General features: G+C 34.4%; 1 long non-coding RNA gene and 1 other non-coding gene across 2 annotated transcripts; both read right to left on the bottom strand.

Moving 5' to 3' along the window:
* Positions 1 to 14,353: 14,353 nt before the first annotated feature.
* TRNAY-GUA lies at positions 14,354 to 14,448 on the bottom strand. The gene is made up of 2 exons: positions 14,412 to 14,448; positions 14,354 to 14,389 (listed from the first exon to the last, which is right to left on the bottom strand). It is a non-coding gene; the product is annotated as a tRNA-Tyr (tRNA).
* A 642-nt stretch (positions 14,449 to 15,090) lies between these two features.
* LOC109184623 lies at positions 15,091 to 16,489 on the bottom strand. The gene is made up of 3 exons (XR_002054824.1): positions 16,244 to 16,489; positions 15,796 to 15,878; positions 15,091 to 15,129 (listed from the first exon to the last, which is right to left on the bottom strand). It is a non-coding gene; the product is annotated as an uncharacterized LOC109184623 (long non-coding RNA).
* Between the last annotated feature and the right edge of the window lie 1,350 nt (positions 16,490 to 17,839).

The following is a 17,839-nucleotide window of genomic DNA, read 5'->3' as shown; positions in this document are numbered from 1 at the left end:
ATAAGACCCACAAACCTATTGGTGACCTGATATTACAGGTCACTTAGGATTCCGGCCAACTCCGGCAAACCTCCGACGATTGTACGATAATTTCCGGCAACAATGTCAAATACTGACAACCGTGAAAATGGTCGCCGGTCTCGTTTGGACTTTGGACTACGGTCGCCTGTCCGACGAAGGGAAATTTTTTTGTTTTTATTTCTCCTCGGATCATTACTGCATTTGTTCTTCTTTATGGGATCCCCTGCTTTCTTGGAACTTATTTGCACGTATGTTATTCCAGCTTCATCGGCCACCATGAAACAAAAACACAAGCTAGATTTCCAAGGTGGGTTCTTCTGTTTCTTTGATGGTATCTGTAGTGTATACCAATGGTTGTATAAAGATGGGTTCTTGCCATGTATTGCAGTTTTCTTCTTGGACCAAAGCAGTGGCGAAGTCTCAGCATTTTTTGGGGATTAAATATACATAGTGTTATTTATTTATTTTGGGTGAATCTTTGATTTCTGAGAATTTGTATTTGTTAAAATTTTGTCAGGTGGGATGAACAGAGCTGAACGGAGAAGGAAGAGTTGCGCCGTCGTGCCGGAGGAGTTATCAGGTGAGTTTCTTGGCGGTTGTTTAGAACTTTCTTCATATGATAGATAGGTTCGTTATGCAATTGCGAAGATAAGAGAATCAGAAAGTTTTGTGGTCCCTTTTCACGGTCGTCCGCATTTGATATTGTTGTCGGAAATTATCGTACGATCGTCGGAGGTTTGCCGGAGTTGGCCGAAATCTTAAGTGACCTGTAATATCAGGTCACCAATAGGTTTGTGGGTCTTATTGCTCCAAAATGACATGTTCGTGGGGTTAATTGCAACTTTTGAAAGTTTGAGGGCTTAATTGACTTCTTGAGTAATGTTTAGGGACTTATTTGACCCTTTTCCCTATAATAATATATATTGTAACCATATATTTCGAATTATGTATTATATATCATCCTCTATTGACAGCAATTGTAGCAATTGTCATTGACAAGCTCCCAAAATAATTTGTCTCAAAAAATGAATTGAAATAAAAACAAAAAAAAAAAAACAAAAAAAAACATTGACTTCATTATATTATTGTGGATGAAAAGTAATTACCCTACTCTATTACTATTATTAAATTACATAAATTAGCAGTTACAACAAAAGATAATGCATATACATTTCTTTAATTTAGAATTAGATGTCAGCTATAATATATGCCTTTATTCAAAAAAAAAAATATTCATTATAAAAAAAAAAAAGATATAATTTTGTTAGTTATATTATTTTTATTTTCTAAAATTTAAAGATTCATTACCTTCAAATTCCTTAATTAATTATAATCACTACATTATCCATTATCTTCTTTTTGCACTATCTTGTAATTAAATATTGAAGTTATAATACAAAATATGTTACATATTTATTTACCAATTATTTTATTCAAATATAATAAATATTAATATTTTGTTCAATATTTTGACATGATAATTTACGACACACATCTGATCTCACAACACATGAAACATGTAAGGGAAAAAACTATCACTGTCAAATATCAACATGCGCTTGCAAGATAAAGAGTTCATAGTACAACTAAGATCCCAGGCATATACACAACAAGGCAAATCTAAAACTTCCTACACCATAATCATATTGCATGACACTGCCCTCTATACTATCACTAGTAACCCAATTCCAAATGACACACTACCAATAAAAAAGAAGATGACAAGAACTGAAGATGAAGACAATGACAATGCTACTCAAAAGAAAATTAAGAAGATTAGAAAAATTTAAATGAATAGTTGTATTTATTTAGACTATCGTTTTTAGACAAAGTATTGAGACTAACGTTATTACAAAGTTACAAACATTTGCTTTAGTGACAATTATAATCAATCTCTCATATATTATCCTGCATTTATATACTTTGAATTACTAATTTAAATAAACAAATTCAACATTCAATATTTTTAATTACTGATGTTCAACAATCTGAAATTTGAATTTTTATTGTGTTTAATTTTATTCTAAAAACTAGCATGGACTTCTTTAATTATGATTTTTGGATGTTATTTTATCATTTTATGAATGTTATAAATTGAATATTTTTTTAGTTTGATTGATGGATTGAATTGTATGCTTTATTTCTTTTATATATAACTTAACTTTAAATTTTAAATTTTTAAAATATATTACTAGGTTTAGCGGGTTTAAACAGGTTTCGTGTCATATCGTGTCGACACGACCCGAAATCTGTTAACAAAACGTATCTTTCGTGTCAACCCGTTTAACCCGTTAACAAATCGTGTTCGTGTACGTGTTAAAAACTTGAACCCGTTAATCTTAACGTGTTGTGTCCGTGTTTAGCTTTATCGTGTTCGTGTCGTTATCGTGTCGACCCGTTAATGAACCTGTATACTCGAATTACCAGGTTAAAAATTTGAACTCGTTAATCTTAACGTGTCGTGTCCGTGTTTAGCCTTATCGTGTTCGTGTCGTTATTGTGTCGACCCATTAACGAACCTGTATACTCGAATTGCCAGGTCTACAATATATATATATATATATATATATATATATATATATATATATATATATATATATATATCCAATAAGAGGGGGAAAATACCATGGCTAAAATGAAATGACTAAGTTATGCTATCTACGCTTGACTTGTCTATCCATAATTATCCCCTCCCCAAAATAATATGAGAAACGAACAAAGCATTGATACGTTGGTGATAATGAACAAAAATCGATTTAATATCGCAAAATAATATTTATATATAATTATATACACATACGAAAGTATATAAAATATTATCCGATATATCTATCCGAATTATATATATATATATATATATATATATATATATATATATATATATATATATCAGACCACGATGGTCATATGCATGAATATCTACGGAAAAGATATATACATATCAACCAAATGGAACTTATAATCTACAGATTATAACTCCAACCAAACTATATCAAAAAGATAGAGGAGGATTTTTGCTTAGAAGCATAATCCAAAACCGAAAGAAGGAAAAGATGGCTCGTGTATGGGTATAGGTTTTTACCGCAAGTCAAGAGACCACTCTTTCCTTAAAACCTTATTTGCCACCCCCCAAAAGTGCTAGGAGCGTTGTGGCCTAGGTTTCCCAGGATAAAACGTGCTACGGTTCGACGTTTGAGCACCCAAACGAACGAACCCGGCGAACTAGAGCAAAGCCTTGAACACAGTTTAGGCAAAGAAAGGAGTAGAAGCAGAGTTTTGAGGAGAGAAAAACACTTCCTGTGTTGTGTGTTATTGTCACTATGTGCTTAGAAAATCTGATGCCCTCTACCCCTTCTTATATAGGGATGTAGTACCTTAATAGCATTAAACAAGGCCATTTAAACTTGGCTTTGTAACATCTGAAACAGCAAGCCATTACCCAGGATTTAAATTCAAAAATTGAAATTGGAGTTAATTGAAAATTAAATCCGTAACTAAAGAATTTAATCCCGCAATTGACTGTTAGCCTTCAGCCATCGCTTGGTTCCAGGCCGAAACCATACTGCTTCAGTTTCGACTTGAGGTTTCGGCCTCTCAGGCATAACTTAGCCCGCAAGGCGGGCCAATTGCTGGACGACATTCGTGCCCGCGCGCACGAGCTCGGGCTTGAATCAAGCCTTTTCGATCTCGTTTCTAGTTGGAATTTGATTTGCACCCCCCCCCCCCCCCCCCCCCCGCTCGAGAAAGCCTCTATGCTATACAATTCTACAAGCTCCAAAAGAGCTCTTGTATAAAAAGGGGGGCAAATCCTCTTTCCAAACCAATGTGAGACAAAAACTCATTTTTTTCCCTTCATTTTTCCAACTCTAATGGGTCTACTTTGAGAATCAATATCTCATTCACCCATTATCCGTTTTGAGCGTACAATATATCAATCTCTTCGTCTCACTACGAAGAACCCGAATCCACTTTGACCCGATCCAAATCAGAAGTGGACCCCACTGATAATTGTACCACAAAATAGCCACTTAAAAATGCCATTTTAATGCTATTTTTCCAACAATCCCCCACATGAATGAAAAATTGATTTTCAGGGTATTTTGAAATCGAAAACAACTGTGCTCAAACGGTCGATCCCTGCATAGGATAGGTAGGGAGTCACTATACCCTTTGAACCTTCCCTTGTGAAAATATGTTTACTCTACTGGCTGTACGGTAGAACGCGATGTCTTTGCCCAATAAGTTCGGCAATTTTGCTCTGACTTTCGGGGTGGTAACGCAGTGATCACAACAGTTACGTAAAGCAAAACAATACAGAGAGAATATGGAGAAAGTAAAGAAGAGGTAAAACTCAAAATCACATTTTTAATATTTATACATCAAATGGTACTGTCAATTTCAACACTCTCTTTGGCAATTATCAACTCATACTCATGCCTCGTTAGAAAAATCTGTGAGAAAAATAGTCGAAGAAAAGAGTACATGTTGTATGTAAATTAAAATCATGTGTTACATCAGTTGTCTCGTTAAAAACCTTAGCTTAAGATAAACTCAATGGGAGAAAACTTAGATTAGAAAAAAAAAAATTACAACTATAAGCCTTCAGGTCATGATCTTCAAAAATTTTAGGTATGTATATTAAAGAGTGTCTAGACGTTGTTTCTCTCCGTGAAGACAATAACCTTCCAAGCTTACGCATTACAATTTTGTGAACATATTTTTCAAAAGTTGACGTAGGCATGAATTTAGTGAACAAATCTGTTATATTGTCACTAGCACTCTTCTGGAGTTCATGTGAGTAAAATAACTTAAGCGCAATGTATTTTGTAAGATTGCCCTTACCATACCCACCACTCATTTGTGCAACACATGCAGCATTGTCCTCATAGAGGACAGTGGGGGCGTCAACTCCACTTGCTATACCACACGAGCAATGAATATGATGTATTAATGACCACAACCATACACATTCTCCTTCTGCTTCATATAAAGCAATGATTTCTGAGTTATTAGATGAGGCAGCAACTAAGGTTTGCTTAACGGACCTCGAAGATATAGTTGTACATCCACAGAGGAAAACTAACCAGTCTATGAATATGTGATTTGCCATTATGTGGATCAGGCATATAGCCAGCATATGAGTAACCGGTGTCCTAGCTACTTTCAAAATACCGAGATCTTTTGTAACTTTGAGATATCTAATGATATGTTTTATCCCCCTTCCAATGTCTTCAGGTTGGGGAAGTACTAAATCTATCAAGGAAATTTACTACGAAAGTAATATCTGGTCTAGTGCAGTTAGCCAGATAGAGTAAAACACCAATAGCGTTTGAATATGGGACTTCAGGTCCTAGCACATCCTCACCATTCCCTTTAGGTCTAAATGGGTCTTTGTCTACTTCAAAGTACCAAACTACCATCGTAGTACTGATGGATGTGATTTATCCATATAAAATTTCTTTAAAAGTTTATTTATATAATCTTCTCCCAAAAGGTTACGTTGAATCCCCAAGCCATTTATTTATATAATCTGACTAGTGTACAAAAATTCCATTATGAAAATGCTCAATCTGCATGTCGAGGCAAAACTTGATTTTCCCTAAATCTTTCATTTCGAATTCCAATTTTAAGGTAGAAGTCTTTGCACACATCGATCACACCAACGAGGATGAGCCCACTGGCGAAATGGTAGAAGTCTTTGCACACATCGATCACACCAGTAGAAGGCTCCTTGCTGAGCAGACGGGGGCTGATTCTGGTATTGAAACTATAGCAATATGATTGCTCTACTTCTTTCCTAATATAATTCGGTAATGTTTTTACCATCATTGGTGCTTTCATTAATAGCCTGAGATCAACTCTCAAGCAGGTGAATACATACATCTTTCTCTTTCAGCAAACAAGCTTGAAGTAATGGCACGCTCAGGATCCAGCAGCTCCCACGGTGCCCACAGTTCCCGCAACTTGAAGAACGGCAAAACCTCAGGGAACCTCCGAGAACAACTCAATAGAGGAAGAGCAGGGGACCCCCGAGAACAACTCAACAATGGAGGAACAGGGGCATCCGTCCAAATCATGAACCTCCAGGCGACCGCCGAAGCCATCCAGCAAGCGGCGACAGCACTAGAGCAGGCAGCGGCAGGATTGCAAGGCCAAGTGCCCCCGCCACGGCCCTAGGAAATAGAAGTGGAATCCCCATGAAGGGAAGAAACCCAGCAACGATAGGACCCAACCCGTGTGGCGAGGGATGCATGATGTTACACCAAGACAAGGGGTCTAGAGGATGGCGCCCAAAGAAGTGGACCAGCCAGACGACAACCAAGCCCTTCCTAGTCTGCCCCGGAACGGTTGGGACAGAGGACGTTCGTGGAGAAAAGGTTGGGATCGCGGGCTGAGGGGTCCTCCACCAGAGGCCCTCGCCGACACGAGAGTAGAATAGCAGAAAAATCACCCACGGAGAAAATGGGCGAATCAGATGAGTCGCCCCCGCGCCGGCACTTTGATGAGCCGGCCCCACGCCGGCACCCTGATGAGCCCATCCCGCGCCGACACTTTGATGAGTCGAACCGTGCCGGCACTTTGATGATCCGGCCCTGTGTCAGCACTTTGATGAGCCAGACCCGATTCCAAAAAAAATAAAATTAAAAAAACATTATTAATTACCGCACTCTACTCCCTAAGGGTCGGCACTGGATCCAGTCTAGCTAGCTACCCGACGGAAGGGCGTTTCTTGGGCAAACTCAAACTTTGGTTACGAAAACGATATCCCCTAAGGAATAGTACTAGGTCTAACCTCGCTCACTACTCTACGGAAGAGCCGACCTATGACCGAGCCTACGGCCGTATGAAGTAAGCTACAAACAAACACCAAAAATAATAATAATAATAATAATAATAATAATAATAATAATAATAATAATAAATAAATAAATAAATAATTGGTCGAGTCTACCTTGGCCAGGCCAAATAGGATGAGGTCCGCTTCGGCCGAAACTGGCCGAGGTTGCCTCGGCCAAACCTGGCAGAGGTCTGCCTCGGCCAAAGCTAGCAGAGGTCTGCATCGGCCAAAATTGGCCGAGGTCCGCCTCGGCCTAAACTAGCCGAGACCCACCTCGGCCAGGCTAAATTGGCTAAGGTCCGCCCTCAACCAAAACTGGCCAAGTCACGAGCCGAGATCACGGTTCCGTGGCTTTGGTTAAGAAAAAAAAAAAGGATCTTTGATCCAGTTTTACTCCCAAGCCAGCTTAGTTACATTCGCTGATTCCGGGGTAGGGGGGCTGGTGACAGAGTAATGGGAGCCGACCCAGACTAACAAAGACACTAACAAATACCTGACTCGGTACTACATAAGAGTCCAACGGGCAGAAGTTCAACGGCAAAGTTATTTACTGCGGGTCATTTACTACCGCCCATTCAAGACAGGGAAATAAGTGTCAGGCTTGTTAGGAAATAACATAATGTGTGTAGTGGCTCAAATCAGTGGATACTACTTCATCCTCAATCATCCGCATCGCGTGCTGCATGTCCACGTTCCTTTGCACATTATCCTATCTTTGCTCTCATTCTTTGTAATTGACGCATTTGTCTCTCCCTTTACTGTATAAATATGCTATTTCTTTTGTAATGTAAACACATCAATTGAATGCATCAATTTATTGAATTCATTCCCTTTCCTTCTTTTTGTCCCGACGTAGAATACATATATATATATATATATATATATATATATATATATATATATATATATATATATTTGTTTTCCTTATACTCTTTTAGAGTTTAATATATATATTTTATATTTTCCCAATTCATCAATTTCTTATTTTGTCATTTAGATATTTTTCCCTATTATTTAACTTCTATAATTCTCAATTTTTGATTCTTCGCTTCCGCATTATTCCGCTCTATTCCTAACAAGTGGTATCAGAGCGGTTTATTTGAGAATTATTTTCAAACATGTCAACTGTTACTAAGTTCGATATCGAGAAGTTCGACGGGAAAATTAGCTTTTCTATCTGGAAGGTTCAGATGGAAGCCGTTCTAACCCAGAACGGTTTGAAGAAAGCGCTAGCTGGGAAGAAGAAGAAACCGGCTACAATGACAGATGAAGATTGGGAAGATTTGGATGACAAGGCACGTTCAACCATTCTTTTGTGCCTGTCTAAAGAAGTTCTACGTGAGGTAGTAAGTGAGACGACTGCGTCAGATTTATGGTCCAAGCTGGATGCGCTTTACGTGGCCAAAACTCTGGCGAATACGCTACGTCTGAAGGAGCGTCTGTACACAATCCGTATGACGGAAGGTACTTCTATTAAGTCTCACTTAGATGAATTCAATTCTATTTTATTGGACTTGGAAAATATTGATGTCATAATTGACGATGAGGATCGTGCTGTTTTATTGCTTGTCTCTCTCCCTAAATCATACAAGCATTTCAAAGAAATTATGTTGTATGGTAATAGTAGTGATACCCTTACTTTCGACAATATTAAGTCAAACCTATTGTCCAAAGAAAAGTTTGACTTTGAAATTAAGTCTGAGGACAAAGGTGAAGGCTTGATTGTAAGGGGTCATTCACTTGAAACAGAGAGTAGCAATAAAAAATCTAGATCCAAGTCCAACAAATCATGTCAGTACTGCAAGAAGCATGGTCATGATGTGACTGAATGCTTCAAGCTGAAAAACAAGCAAGAGAGAGAAAAGAAGTCCGCTGAAGCTAGTGTTGTTGAAAGTGATTCAGATGGTGATGTGTTGTTATCTGTTAGCTCCGGTGAGAAACGGAGTAAAACCGAGTGGATTTTGGACTCTGGTTGTACATTCCACATGTGTCCCCACAAAGATTGGTTCATTTCTCTGGAACCGGTTGATGGTGGAGTTGTCTTACTGGGTAATGATACGCAATGCAAGGTTAGTGGAATTGGAAGTGTTCAGATTAAAACTCATGATAACGTTGTCAGGACTCTTACCAATGTTCGGTATATTCCTGATTTGAAACGCAATCTGATATCATTGGGCACCTTGGAATCTCTGGGGTGCAAGTACACAGCTGAAGGTGGAGTTCTAAAGGTCATCAAAGGCTCTTTTGTTCTCATGAAAGTTTCTCGTTCTGGAAGCTTGTACGTCTTGCATGGCAGTACTGTGACAGGTTCAGTTGCGGTATCCTCATCAATGTTTGATGCATCTACTAGCACCGCACCTCTCGTCGAGGCACAACGAGAGTATTCCATTGCTATGGATCGTCCTAGAAGGACAATTAAAAAACCTGCTAGGTATGCTAGTGATGATGAAACCAACATGGTTGCTTATGCACTTTCAGTCACACAGGAAGTTGATGGTGATCCATCCTGCTATTATGAGGTTCTTCCTGTTGCTAAGTTCAAGTAGAGTTTGAGCTTAGTCGATTGTTCTAATTACTAATTCAACAGTGGATTTGATCCAAGGTGGAGATTGTTAGAAAATAATTTGTGTGGCTCAAAATCCATGAAGAATTAATCTTCCGTTGTTGTCCATGTCGCATGCACAAGCCACCACTTCGCACGACTTGGCACGTCTTCATTATGCTTACCGCATTTGTCTCTTTTCTTAAGCTATAAATAGCCTTTGCTTTCATTTGTAATAGCACATCAATTTTGAATTCATTCTTCCTTCTTTTGTCTTTTTCTCTCACGTAGACATATATATATATATATATATATATATATATATATATATATATATATATATATATATATATATATATATATATATATATATATATATATATATATATATATATATATATATATATATATATATATATTTCTTTTAATTCTCTTTATAGAGATTAATATATATATATATATTTATATTTATATTTTCCCATCCTTATTAATTTATTTTGTCATTTATATATTTTCTCCATTATTTAACTTCTATAATTCTCAATTTTCGATTCTTCGCTTCCGCATTATTCCGCTATATTCCTAACAAGGCTCCTTATCATGGTGTAGTTGTTACTTACCGTTAGGAGACTTAGTATAAGTAGAAGGCTCCTTGCTGAGCAGACGTGGGCTGATTCTGGTATTGAAACTATAGCAATACGATTGCTCTACTTCTTTCCTAATATACTTCACTAACGTTTTTACCATCAACATGCTTCCATAAGATCATTATATGTCCCAACAATATTTATGTCATTTACATAGATAGAAATAATGCAATACACACTTAAGTCAAGAAAATCAAATATCTACTATACTAATAAGAGCCCAAGAGAGTTAGGCCTATAATGGGTAGAAAAAATGACAGTCAAATTTTTTAATCAAATGAATGGCTCAGATTGATTAGATTTTAATTTTTCCTTAAGATTTCATAATTTATCCTTAATGAATATGATTATCCGTTAACTTTTCCGTTAAAATTGTCTTTTCCGTTAATTTCTGTTAGTACACCGTTAACTTACTCATTGATTTCAATAAGAAAGGTCTTATGTTCAAACCACATCCCAATCAAAGTTGGCATAATTAGTACTCTATTTTATTCTTATTAAATTAAATAATAATTTAGTAGCTACAACAAAAAATAATACATATGCATTTCTTTAATTTAGAATTATGTGTCTACAATGTCTTTATTCAAAAAAAAAATAATTATTTATTATCAATAAATTAAATAAGATAAATAATTTCATTAGTTATATTGTCTTTATTTTTCTCCAATATAAAAATTCTTTACATTCAAATTCATCAATTGATTATATTCGCTACATTGTCCCTACAATGTCTTTAATTCTTTATTTTAAAAAAAAAAAATTATTCATTATCAATAAATTAATTAAGAAAAATAATTTTATTAGTTATATTGTCTTTATATTTCTCCAATGTAAAAATTCTTTACATTCAAATTCATCAATTGATTATATTCACTACATTGTCTATTATTTTTTTTTGTGCATTATTTTTTAATTAAATATCAAAGTTATCATACAAAATAATGTTATATATTTATTTACCAAGTATTTTTATTAATAACATGAAAAAATTAAAAAAAATATATAATTAATAAAGCCAATCATATTAACTACTTGAGGGATTTGTTGACAAAGAGAGTATTCAAATCACACAACAAATTGAAGTGAGAACTACCTCGCAATGTCTTTGTTTAACAATCAGCAGTTAGCTAACGGTTAGCGTTAGCGAATTTGACCAGTGAATTATATCAACGGTTGGTAATAAGATATTTGAAAAAATTAACTGTTTAGATTAACATGAAAAATGACCTAAGAGTATACATATATTTAATAATAATAATAATAATAATAATTGTTTAAAAAAATAATTAAGCCAATCATATTAACTACTTGGGAGATTTATTGACAAAATGAGTATTTAAATCACACAACAAATTGAATTTGGAAACTACCTCGCAATGTCCTTGTTTGGCAATCAGCAGTTAGTTCTTCAATATTAGTATATATTTAAGATTTTACACCCTAATTTTTATTTGCTCTCCCTTATGTCTCGTAGTATTTGGTTTCAACCAAACCTATACAATTTTTTTATTGACAATTATAATCAATCTTGACTATATTATCTTGCATTTATAAACTTAGAATTGACTATTTAAATATGTAAATTTAACATTCAATTATCTACGCATGAACAATTCCAATATAATCTTGTCTTGATATATTTTAAAGTACTTATTTAAAAAAAAAAAAAAAAGATTGTGCATTATTCCAATCACGCAATGCGCATAAAAAAATCTAGTGCGACGGACAAACCGAGATGACTGAATTCTACTATAAATAAAATGAGAAATAGAAAATGGAGTATCCAACTGAATTCTAAATACCTACAGACTGGCTACAGTTTGTCCCCAAATAAAACAAGAAAACGAGCGTTTGGTTTGCACTTTGCATGATTAAAAAAGCAAATTCCGACCTGCCGGATTCGAACCAGCGACCTAAGGATCACCTGTTCGGTTGAACACCAATTAAAAAATGCTAAATTACTAATAGCCAACATGGACAACATAGTAGAAGATGAAGATTCCAAATAATATAAAGGTGTTGGTCAAGACCAAATTGGCGAAGAGGAGAGTGGGCACGGCAACAATTGAGATTTTGGATGAGTTTAGTTTACTAGTTCAGTAGATAATATTTTGAGAGACAAATTTGAAATTAATGGAAAGTATGTTAAACTCTAGAGACAAATTTAATAAGTTATAGTTTCCATTAAAAAATAAAAATATAAAATTTGATATTAAAAAATTTGATACAAGCTCGAAAGAGAGAAATTTAAGAACAATGAAGGTATACAAAATGTAAGCACTCCATAGAATAACAATTATACAACAAAATCTACATTCATTATACAAGTAGGCAAACAATCCATTATAGTTTCCTACATTACAGTTAGAATACATGGTTATTCTACATAAAAATACATGACATATTAGGAGTTACAATTCCAGGGATGAGAATGTGAGAAACATGTGAAAAAATAAACAACGAAACTCGAATGAGATACATGACAAAGGCGTGATATACACTTAAATCAAGAAAATCGAATATCAAGTAAGAGCTAAATGCGACGATCAGAACGAGATGAACGAATTCTGCTACCTACGCTTGAACCGTATTTCCTAAGATTAATTAATAATGACACACTTAACTTGTTTTGCAAGGAAGTCTCGATTGAAGAGGTAAAGAACGCGTTGTTTGACATGGCCCCATACAAAGAGCCAAGACCGGATGATTTTCATGCGGGATTCTATCAAAAAACTTGGAACAAAGTTGGTAACAACCTTTTTAAGATGGTCATTGATTTCTTAAATACTGTCAGAATGCAAGGATTGGAACGATACACTGATTGTCCTAATTCCTAAAGTCAATCAATCAGTTTATCTAATGTCAAGTACAAAGTCATAACGAAGGTCCTTACTAATAGACTTAAAGACCTCATGAAGGAAGTAGTTGGAAAGGAACAAAGTAGTTTTGTGCTAGGGCGCGGAATTGTGGATAATATCATATATGGTTTACCAAGAACTAGTGCACACTATAAGAACTAGGAGGGGTGGACAAAAAATAATAGTTATGAAAATTGACCTAGAGAAAGCTTATATTATGATAGACTCTCTTGGAGCTATATCCGATATACTCTTAAGGAGCTGGGAATCAATGACCACTGGACTAATGTTATCATGGAATGTGTGGAAACCCCCAAGGTTGGAATTCTCTGGAAAGGCTCACAATTCGAGTGGTTCAAACCTATGAGAGGATTAAGACAAGGCGACCCTATCTTACCTTACCTGTTTGTATTGTGCATTGAAAGATTAAGTCAAATGATAAAGGAGGAAGTGAAACAAAAAAGGTGGAGGGGTGACAAACTTTCCAGGTATGGCACTGAACTAACTCACTTGTTATTTGTTGATGATATGGTTTTAATTGCAGAGGCATTCAAGGATCAAATTAGGATTGTGAAACATTGTCTTAATCTCTTTGAACTTATTTATGGGCAAAAAAGTGAGTTTGCAAAAGTCCCAAATCCATTTTTTCAAGAATGTTGAGCCTTTAATTTATTGGCTTATCGTATCACTTAAGAGGCCGGGATTGACAATACTGACCATATAGGAAGGTATTTGGGCCGGGAGTGCCATCCGTACATGGAAGAGTCACTCGTAGCTGGTTTACCCAACCCCCCTCCCCCCCCCCCGCCCCCCCTGGACAAAATAGATTCAAAATTTGAAGGTTGGAAAGATAAACATCTCACCCTTGCAGGACGCACCGTGCTTGCCAAGAGTGTATTGAGCGAATGAGCGCAATCATGTTCTAAGTTCTATACCATGCAAACAATGGATAAACCCTAAAGGAGTGTGTGACAATATTGAACGGGAAATTCGCGCGTTTGTTTGGGGTGAAGGACCCCACTTGGTGTGCTGGGACACTATTACTTTGCCTAAAGAAAATGGTGGGTGGTCTTGGCTTACGCAAATTAAACGACATGAATCTGGCGTTGTTAGCCAAATTGGGTTGGAGAATCATTAAGGATAATGGCAGCCTCTGGACTAAAACGCTAGTGGCTAAATATACGCGTGGCAAAAAAGATGCTCAAAGGTTCAAATGGAGAACAGGTGGATCGAATCTCGGAATAAGGGTCAAATAGGCCAAAATATATATATATATATATATATATATATATATATATATATATATATATTCTCCTTGTTGGAAAAAGAAAACACAGAAGATTACCAAAGGGAAAGAAATACCAGCAGAAGTTCTCTTCCATACACTCTTTATTTTCCAAATACCTACAGTTTGGTTTGCACATGGCATGATTAAAAGTTAAAATCCAACCTGCCCGATTCGAACCAGCGACCTAAGGATCACCTATTCTATAAACAACCGACTACAGTCCTCCGCTCTACCAACTGAGCTAAGGTCGGTTGACGTTAATTTTCAATATACAAATATATTATACTAGTTTGTAGGACATCTTACTATATAAAATAGCCACACAAGGAATCCACAATAGAGCCAAATTCCCGCTCAAACGAAAACGGCAGTCGTTTTAGAGGTTACAAATATATATATATATATATATATATATATATACTACGATGGTGCATTTAAATATGGTCATGAATAGTAGGGCAGTAGGCTGTGACCGTTTGCTTTAATAAAATATTTTTATTAAATACTTCTAGAAACGATTCGTTATCCAATGTATTGGATTTACAATTTTTTTCCAAATTTCATTAATTACACTACGATTCAAATATCTATCAGAATTTTTGTTTAATATATCCCATTCAAGAGGATATTTTGCTGCTTCGTATTCTGAAATCATAAATAATGCAAAATACATTTAAATCTTAGACAACTTTTACAATCTTCAAGACTAACATTAAATATACATAATAAATTTGTATAAACCTAGAACAATATAAATAAGTCCTCAGAATTCAAAAGACAAAACATGTTCCTGGAGAGTGGAGGAAAAGGGTGTGGCTGAGGAGGAAGTTGGGAAAGCATCCACAAGGAAGACAACATTTACTTGAAGATTGAGGTGCGTTTAAGGCTAAGAAATGAGAACACCTGCACATTTGCTTGAAATATTTGAAGCACTGTTGGTGAAAGTAAGGTATTAATTTGCTGAACAGCTAATCTTTCTACTTCTAGCTATGTAGAACTTCAAAATATAGAAATAAAAAATATGTTTAACATATAGTCTTTTTCCTTTCAATATCATGCCATTATCTATAAAATATTTATTGGTATTTTTATGCTATAATCATATATATAATCAATTAAGTCAGATGACATGGAAATAGTACATTATGCAACAAGAAAAAGATCTAATTTCTAGGATCATTGTAGAGGATAGAGATGATGACTCTGATTTGGTAATAGCAGTTTATTTTTATCTCTTATTGTATAAATGTTGTTTGTTTGTTTTTATTTTTCTTTTGGATTTAATCATGTTTATATTTAAAATAGAGGAAAATCTGTCCAGGAACTCTAAACAGATGGAAAGGAAGCAGGAAGCTCTACATTTGGCAAGTTCAAAAATTGTGAATTTTCTGATTATGGTTGTTTCAATTTTCTGAAATGAAAGAATTAAAAATACAGAAAAAGAAAAAGTAGAAGCAACGGTAAACTTGAAAAATTCGAGTATTTATGGCAGAGGAGCTGGAGTACAAGTTTATTGAAGTTTGAAAAATAGTGAAAAACATTTTTGAAATTATATGGAGTAGAAATTAGGCTCAGATTTGGTAATGGAGAAACAATACCGCCATGGCTGCAGACCGGGAGTTTGCCCCGTGTTGGATCCCTCCATCCCGATGAACTGTAGAAAAATCATCATCAACCCAGCCTGCATGACCAATAATAATAATAGCTGAAACAACAACACAAGCATGAACAGAAAACAGTTGATCTGAAGGTTCAAGCCGAATCTAGCGTGTATAATTTCACTGCAAACCCGAGGTTTAATTAGATCATCAATGGCTTCCCATAAGATAAGCCGTAAAAATTTCATAGCTTTGGAGTTGATGAATGGTGAACTAAACTAAATCTATTAAACAAATCTATAGATTCAAGATGAGATGAAGGAGTTTACAGTGTACCATCCAGATTCGAATGCATGCAATTATCCCCTTAAACCAGAAAATTTTTCAATTTGAGAAAAAAAAGTACCAATTTTATGACCATCAGATCAGACCCATATATCAAACAAACCTGAGTCTTGGATTTTCCAGATCTGGTAGGCCATATTCATCTTCTTCAATCTAATATACCTGACAAAACAACTCAGGCAGTTGGAATTTCTGGATTGCTTCTCAGAGATTAGCTAGGAAATAAAGCAGTAGAGGTAGATCTCCAAAGGAAAATTCGTAGTGTGTAAATCACTAAACTTAGCTTAAGTATAGTGAGGAATGTCTAGATAATGCTTAGTTTGTGAGCTTAGTAGAGGCGAGATGCAGAGGTACAGTGAGTGAAGAGTGAAGATGATTCTTGAAACTAAGCTATTGTACTTTAATATTGTACTTTAATTGTGAAATAGAATTTCAATATGAAATTCAAATATTCCTAATTCCAAATTTAATAATATTGCAATATTACAAATTTTAATAATTTGTAATATTAATTTTAATAGTTTGTAATTTACGCTAAGATTATATTAATTTTTTTTTTTTGGAATAAGATTATATTATGTTTTATGATGCCTTACTTTTTATAATAATTAGTGGTACATATATTCCTAATTAACTACTCCTTTTTTTCATATAAAAATGTGAATAAAAAATACTAACTAAAGAACATTTAATAAACTTTAACAATGAATATTTATACATACATTGTTACATTAGTATTTTATGTATATGTAATTTGCATAATTATGATTATATTGTAATTAGATTTGAATTATTTAAATTCAAAATTTTCTAATTCGGTGTGGTATTTAATAATACAATGTTTAATAAAATTTTCTAATTCGGTGTGGTATTTAATAATACAATGTTTAATAATATTTTTTGTAAAATATTGTGACGATTAATAGAAAATAAACATTTTAATATTGTAAGAAAAAAAAAATATTTCGTAATGAATTTTGAGACTTAATACTTAATTATATCACTACTTTTTTTAAAAAACCTTATCTGCAAAATATCAAATTTACATTGAATGATATACTCACACCATCTATTAAATATCATATACACTGAATTAATAGATTTATACTATATATATACTTATACAATTGATTGTATTCATACCATGCATCACACATGTGACATACACTTGGTTATGACACCATCAGATTTAAGATTGTCATTTAATTTTTAAAGAAGACAATTAAAGGTCAATGACAAACACTATCACATGTTGTTTACAACGATATTTTTAATAATTTGTAGATTTTAGTTTTTTTTTTGTTTATTGAACTCTGAATGCATTTATATATTTTAAAAACATATAATTTTTTATGCAGTGTTAAGATATTATATTTGAAAACAATACATTTCATTGTATATTTACTTTTGCATGACTATCAATAAAAATTTATGGCAAACATTATCTCATGTTTGATTGTTATTGAGGAAACCGGTTTTTGTCCATGGTCAAATATATTTCGTAATGAATTTTGAGACTTAATACTTCATTATATCACTTCTTTTTTTAAAAACCTTATCAGCAAAATATCAAATTTACATTGAATGATATACTCACACCATCTGTTAAATATCATATACACTGAATTAATAGATTTATACTATATATACTTATACAATTGATTGTATTCATACCATGCATCACACATGTGACATACAC

Source organism: Ipomoea nil, unplaced genomic scaffold (genome assembly GCF_001879475.1).
Source record: "Ipomoea nil cultivar Tokyo-kokei standard unplaced genomic scaffold, Asagao_1.1 scaffold1266, whole genome shotgun sequence".
NCBI lineage: Eukaryota > Viridiplantae > Streptophyta > Magnoliopsida > Solanales > Convolvulaceae > Ipomoea > Ipomoea nil.
This window is presented reverse-complemented; position numbering and strand designations above follow the sequence as displayed.